General features: G+C 44.3%; 1 protein-coding gene across 1 annotated transcript in view; it reads left to right on the forward strand.

Moving 5' to 3' along the window:
* The window catches only part of LOC143286325 (vesicular glutamate transporter 1-like), a 481,896-nt gene that overhangs the window by 308,292 nt on the left and 166,104 nt on the right, over positions 1 to 7,500 (forward strand). The gene's annotated exons all lie outside the window — the stretch shown is intronic.

Here is a 7,500-nt window from a genome sequence, read left to right on the forward strand (position 1 = left end):
ACAATTATGCGAGATCACATACACACACACACACACACACACACACACACACACACACACACACACACACACACACACACACACTCCACTTGATGAATAATTCTCGAAAGCTTATCCCTTTCCAGTATGAACTAAAATTACTATCAGCGAGTGAGTGAGTTTGAGAGTTTCAGAATTGTGTAGGTTGTATTTTTTTTTAATGTTCTATCTATGATTGTTTACTATGACTCGTGTGCGTGCGTGCGCGCGTACTTGTGTTTGTTGTTTGCGTGTTTTGGTGTGAATTCAATGATGTTGTATATCTTGTGTTTAATTCTTTCTTTTTTGATTTTACGTATGTTTTCTTCTATTTGTAAATGACTAGGGCTTATTTCCAAGATCAGGCGTTAATGTTCATGATAATAAAACTAATGATAAAACCACCACTACCACCACCACCACCACTACTACTACTACTACTACTACTACTAATGATAATAATGTGATCATTTCTTGGTTGTTGTGTTGTTGTTGTTTTTCTTAATTAAACTTCGCGAACACAAGTTAATGAAAAAACAAAACAAAACAAAAACAGAAAAAAACAAACAAAAAACAAAAAAACAAAACAAAAACAAAAGAAAAAAAACCCCAAACCGATCGCCTGCTCCTCGTCTTTACCGTATCATGTGAGTCTTTATCACCCTTTGCCGGAGTATACCTGGGAATCTACTAGCAAACTGGGAAACTGAAAGCAGGAGCAGCGTGAAAGTGGGATGAGGGTGGTGGCAGGGGGGAAGTGAGAAAGTCGAAGGCACACACACACACACACACACACACACACACACACACACACACACACACACACACACATCACACAACACTTCAGCGACACCTTCCTGATATTTCGGTATGCAGTAGAGCAGGTCTGGGATCCTTGGCACATACATGGTAGGCAGGATATGGATCCACAAGTGTCTGGAAATGTCAGTGTTCTTGATTTTCTTTTTTTTTTTGTAGTAATGTCGGTTTCTCTTTACCTTCTCCTTGCGTCAGTGCTTTGCCCCCCCCCCCCCCCACCTCAACCCCACAACCCCACCCCATCCCCTCCACCCGCCCACAAACTCCGTCCCCCCTCTATCCTCCCCCCCCTCCCCACTGCCCCCTCCAATCCTTTCCCTAAACTATATTGGCTGGTGAGCGGCTAGATGTAAACTTTATTCGATTCAATCCTGGTAGGCAGTCTCTTGTGAAAAAAAAAAAATCTGTTTTGGTAAGGAAGATGGAGTTTGATCTTTTACCAAACAGCTTGGTTAAAGGTGGTTTCTGTATTAACAGACAGCCACAACCACCACCACTAAAACAGACTAATTAACTCTCTCCATACGAACGGCGAAAGAGACGACGTTAACAGCGTTTCATCCCAATTACCATCATCAAAATATTGCAAGCGGAACGCTCTTATACTGAAGAGGTGAATGTTGACAAACAATACCATAGTTCTGACGACGGAAGCTAAAGGTTGGGTCATTCAGAAACCCACTGGACATCTAAGGGGTCTGTGTAGAGGAGAAGAGAGTACTGGCCGTACTGAGTGAGTTAAAGATATGTCATGGTTCCAGCAGCACAAACAAATAAACAAACAGACAAACAAACAACCAACAACAACAACAAAGAAACAGCCTGATTAAGTATCTATCAGGAATCGAGCAGCTACGCCATTTTAGTCAAAAGTTTCACTCTGCAAATTTAATGATTATTTCAATCATGGGCACGTTTCAGATAGTAAAGAGTGGTAACTCTCTCCTTTCACAAGGTACACAACTTCTGCTTACGTTGCCTATTCAGCTGACACACGGGTAAATAAAAGGTACATTGGAACAAACCCAGACACTTCCTCAAAAAGGAAGTGCCGGACCTGTCCTTATACCGATCATCTGACATGTGCACACATGGGCACGTTTCGCTACCAAAGAAAGAGAAATTGAAATCGAAATATTCTATTGAGGGGAAAAGGAATAAGTACATAATTATTGGCCCGATTTCAATCTATGGAAAATCGAACTGAGCATCCAGTCATTCGGATGAGAAGATTAACCGAGGTCTAGTGTGCATCACGCACTTGGTGCACTAAAAAAAGAACCCACGGCAACATAAGTCTTGTCGTTTGGCTTTTTTTTTTTAATAGAAGAAACCCACTCTGGTAGGTATACAAATATATGTGCATGCACTAAGGACCTGACTGACCGTGTTGGGTTACAGACGGGATGTAGCGCATATGGGATTTATCCGAACGCAGTGACATGTTCCTTGAGAAACCGAAACTGACACTGAAGGTTTATACTGAATTATCATTATTTGTGTGGGTTAAAAAAAACAAAAAAACTTACTGCATTGGAAACTTGATTGTGATTACACCAGCACAATTTCCGTACCGCTTTCTTTAGTCCGTATCGAATGTTCCGTTCCAGAAATGCACACGCCGTGTCACCCAGTAGGAGAAAACAAGGTTCTTCAAGCTGCCAGAAAGGTCTAAGCACATTTTTCCTTCACCTCTAATAAGGAAGACTTAAAAAAAAAAAGAAAAAAAAAACAAACCCGAAGACGTTAAAGGTTAGGAAGAGATCAATCATGCTGATTTGTCGTCAAAGCTTTTTGCTTGCTAACAGTGAGACACAATTTTCGCGACTTTCAAACAAAGTCATCATGCCAGTTTGTGTGTTTGATAGGTGGTTTTTTTTTTTTTCTTATTCAACAGTGTCAGTTGTGAAAACCGAAATACAAATCAAAATTCTGTTGGTTTTTTCTTTGTTTGTTTGTTTGTTTGTTTTTCTGCAGGCTGCGTAGACACAGTTAAGCACCCTTTCACCCCACACCACCCACCCACCCACCGCACCCCAGCCTTCTAACAATTACGAGAAAGCGAAGCAGGGAATGACAATGAAATATGCAATGTGTGTGTGTGTGTGTGTGTGTGTGTGTGTGTGTCTGTGCGTGCGTGTGTGTGTGTGTGTCTGTGCGTGCGTGCGTGTGTGTGTGTGTGTGCGTGCGTGTGTGTGTGTGTGTGTGTGTGTGTGTGTGTGTGTGTGTGCATGACTGAAGTCTGACTGAATGAAACAGAAAACTGAACGCTTAGCGGCAGCTGTCAGCCGGCCCTACCCATGTAGACAGTCTGTTGTGCGAATGGCTTCGTGTTTGAAAAGCGCTAGGCGTTTGATCTGTGATCGAGAAATTGCGCTATATATGTATCGACAACAAAAAACAACAACAACAGCAACAATAACAATAACAATAGCAATAACAACAACACTGAAAATAATAACGATAATAATGATACAACAGCAACTACCACTACTTCTTCCACTACTACTATTAATCATAATACAAATACACTTTCCTTTATTTTCTTATCCCCATGTGTATATTCACCAGTCAAATGTTAGTCCCTGGATATGTATACACTTCGTCATCATGTCTTATGTGTGTGTGTGTGTGTGTGTGTGTGTGTGTGTGGTTTCAAGGAGGTGTGAAAGCCGTGCAGACTGATCCATATGCGCTACACCACATCTGCTGGGGATGCGCTCATGTGGGCTTTGTTTGGAGATACAGCATTGGCTCTATCACTGGGTCAGAAATATGTGAGGATAAAGAACATATAAATACTTTACTGACAATTATCATTGAAACAAAACACTGTCTGGAAAGCTGCTTAATAATCTATGTATAGTTTTTTTTTATCCTTCTTCTTCATTCATCTTTTCTTCTTCTTCTTCTTCTTTATGATTTTAGACATCGATATAATCAGTATCAATTGTTGACTACACGATAAACTAGACAATAACCACTGACCTATTGACTCCAAAAAGTGGTGTGCAAGCACGCATCAGGGAGCTAGTGAGAGCAGGCACACACACACACACACACACACACACACACATCACACAACACTTCAGCGACACCTTCCTGATATTTCGGTTCCCAGTAGAGCAGGTCTGGGATCAACACACACACACACACACACACACACACACACACATCAACACACAGAGACACAGACACAGAAACAGACACAGACACACACAGACACACAGACAGACAGACAGACAGACACACACACACACACACACACACACGCACGCACGCACACACACACACACACACACACACACACACACACACACACACACACACACACACACACACACACACACACACACACACACACACATCTACAGTGAGGGGTTAGGCGTTAGCGATAATTATGACGACGACGAGTATGATGACCCGACGACAATTATCACGACGACGATTATCACGACAACGACGACTATGACGATGCTGCTGCTGCTGATGACGACGACGATGATCACGACAACGACAACAACGACGACGACTACGATGATGATGACGACCGATGACGATGATGATGACGATGATGATAATGATGACGACAATGGTGATAGTGGTGGGCGGACAGACGGGCGCAGAAAGAAGCAAGGGCGGGTGGGTGGGTGGGTGGGCAGGCAGAGTAGGCGTGTAGATCAATCAGATGCTAGCTAGCAGCATAAGCAACAGCAGCAGCAGCAACACGAGCAGAGCACACAGGCAGCGGTTGCCTGTCAGACTGCCAAGCCAGCCAAGCCAGCCAGCTAGCGAGTGGCCCTGTCCCTGTCCCTGTCCTGCCTGTATTCTGAAGCTAATCGACCGGAACACTCCTTGCCTGCCAATGCCACTCTCGCTCCTCTCCGTGGCTTGCTCTTCTGCCCAGCCCCAGCCCTATTCCCCAGCTCCATTCCTCCCCCCCCCCCCCCCCCCACCCAGCCTCGTCCAGCCCAGCCCAGCTCTGCCGTGTCCTGCGTGTTCCGCACGTCTTGCTTACCTCCCCCCCTCCCCTCCCCCCCCCCCATCGGCCCCCTGTCCCCCCACCATCCCCCATTCCTGCTTCCTTTCAGCCTTCTCGTCTCTCGTCTTCTCCCATTGGCAGCAAAAAGGGGGTGGTTGGGGGTGGGGGGAGGGGGGAGGGGGATGAGGAGGGGGAAGGGGGTGTGTGGGGGGGCGTCGGTGGTTGGGGGATGGGTTTTTGGGGTGGATAGTTGGCTGCTAGCTGATCGAGGCTTCCCCGACCCCCCACCCTCTAGCCGCCATTCCCAGTGAAAGCATCGATCTCCCCCTCCCACAAAACATCGATGCGGTCACATTGTAGTGAAAGGGGTGTGTGTGTGGGTGTGTGTGTGGGTGGGGATGTGTGTGTTGGCTCAGCCTCCAAGTCTTTCTTTCTCTCTCTCTCGTTTTGTTTTTCTCTCTCTGTGTCTCAGTCTCTCTCTGTCTCTCTCGTTTTGTTTTTCTCTCTCTGTGTCTCAGTCTCTCTCTGTCTCTCTCGTTTTGCCTTTTTTTTCTCTGTCTCTGTCTCTCTGCTCCTGAAAGCACGTGGTTAAGTTCCTTCTTTTTCCTTCTGTTTTCTTCATTTCCCAGTCTTTCTTTCTGTTCTGTTTTTTCCCTCTGACCCCCCCCCTCCCCCCCCCCCCCCCACACACACACATACACTTTCTCCGGCTGGTCTAGTTCCTTTTTTTTTTTTTTACCTTGCACAGAATATTATGATTTTATTTTCTCTTTAACATCATCACAGTGACATTGCCAACCTACACACCAAACCAATTATAACCAAATGTCAACTTGTGGTATATTTGTCAGTTGCATTGCATGTACAGGCCCAACACTCAGCTTATATCACAGGTCGACGTAAGTTTACAGGTGGGCCCACAGCAAAGTGAGAGCTGTTTTATCAATGGTTTCTCCATTGCAGTGGGAAATCCTTTACAGCGTAGTCTTTTTGTGAAGGACTATGACTCTAAGGACTATGACTCTCAGTCTGGAAGGCAAAGTTGCACTGGCTCCTGGTGCTGCAGCCTAGGGGGCTTGTTGGCCTTTGGGAACCATCCTCAACGCCGACTGTCCTAACACCCTCTTGGCCGAGAGAGTGCGGGATGTAACTTGGGCAAGACATTCTCCACTATAATCAAATTCTAGCCCAGATAGTCGGGACAGCAGTTGCCTCCTCTGCTGGGATGATCGTCACAGTCGATTACGACTGACTCATGCAACAGTACGATTGCATTCTGCAAGGGTATTGTTAACACACACACACACACACACACACACACACACACACACACACACACACACACACACACACACACACACACACACACACACACACACACACATATATATATATATATATATATATATGTATATATATATATATATATATATGTGTGTGTGTGTGTGTGTACACACACACACACACACACAGACACACACAGACACACACACACACACACACATACATACATACATACATATATATATATATATATATATATATATATATATATATATATATCGGTGTCCTCAAAAAAGTGAACCGGTTTTTGACAAGTGTTTTCTCAGTGACAGAGAAATCGAATTCATTAATTATTTTACACAGTACTCTTAGGGTATCGTCTACAAGTCTGCAAAATATCTCAAATTCAAAACAGCATGTCAAAAACTCCAATACCAGAGCTGTGCAATGTGTCCTTCATCATGTTCATGCCAGCTGCCAGGTGTTGACATCTGTCAATCAGTGTCAGTCTAAGAATAGGCTGTTTGGGTGTCAAGTCTATATTGATTTTTCTTTTATTGTCGTCTGTATCCAAAGTCAGTTATGTCCAAAGTTTCAGTTTGGAAGAATCAACCATGCCTTTGAGTGAAAGTGATAAGGTTACCATTGAAAACTGTGTCAAGGAGAAAGGCTGGGGTGGAAGAAGGATCGTAAAGAAATTTCGAGGCAAGGGGTGGTCATGTCACTGTAAATAGACTTATCGCTAAAATACGCACTACAGGGTCAGTAGCACGTAAAATTGGCAATGGGAGACCCAAGACTGCATGTTCGGAGGAGAACAAGCACCATGTTGAGGAACTGATTCAAACCCAGGTGGAGAACCTAGGGACCCACAAATCTCTAAGAGAAGTTGCAAGCGATTTACAAGTGAGCAAGTCTTCTGTGCAAAGAATGGCGAAAGAACTGGAGCTGAAGCCCTTCAAGAGGATACAGGTATCAAGGAGGGACCAAAATGTTAGAGGGAAATGAAAAACTCGCTGCCGAAACTTGAATGACCGCTACTCGGCCACTGATGTGAAAAGGATCATTTTCACAGACGACAAAGACTTTACGTTAGAGGTAGCTAAAAATCGCCAAAACGATCGCGTTTATGGGAAACGGAAACGAGAAATTCAGCCATCTCGCCTCTATCATGAGACTTCTAGATTTTCAAAAAAGATAATGGTTTCAGCTGGAGTATCCTGGAAAGGAAAAACAAACATTCATTTTATTGACACTGATAGAGCCAAGGTTAATAGTGAAAGCTACATTCAGATAGTGGATGACAATCTTCTCCCGGATTGTAGGCGTCTTTATCCTAGAAACAATTACGTGTTTCAGCAAGATGGGGCTCCTTCACAACAAGTAGGGTAACCCAG

Source organism: Babylonia areolata, chromosome 10 (assembly GCF_041734735.1).
Source record: "Babylonia areolata isolate BAREFJ2019XMU chromosome 10, ASM4173473v1, whole genome shotgun sequence".
Classification (NCBI taxonomy): Eukaryota; Metazoa; Mollusca; class Gastropoda; order Neogastropoda; family Buccinidae; genus Babylonia; species Babylonia areolata.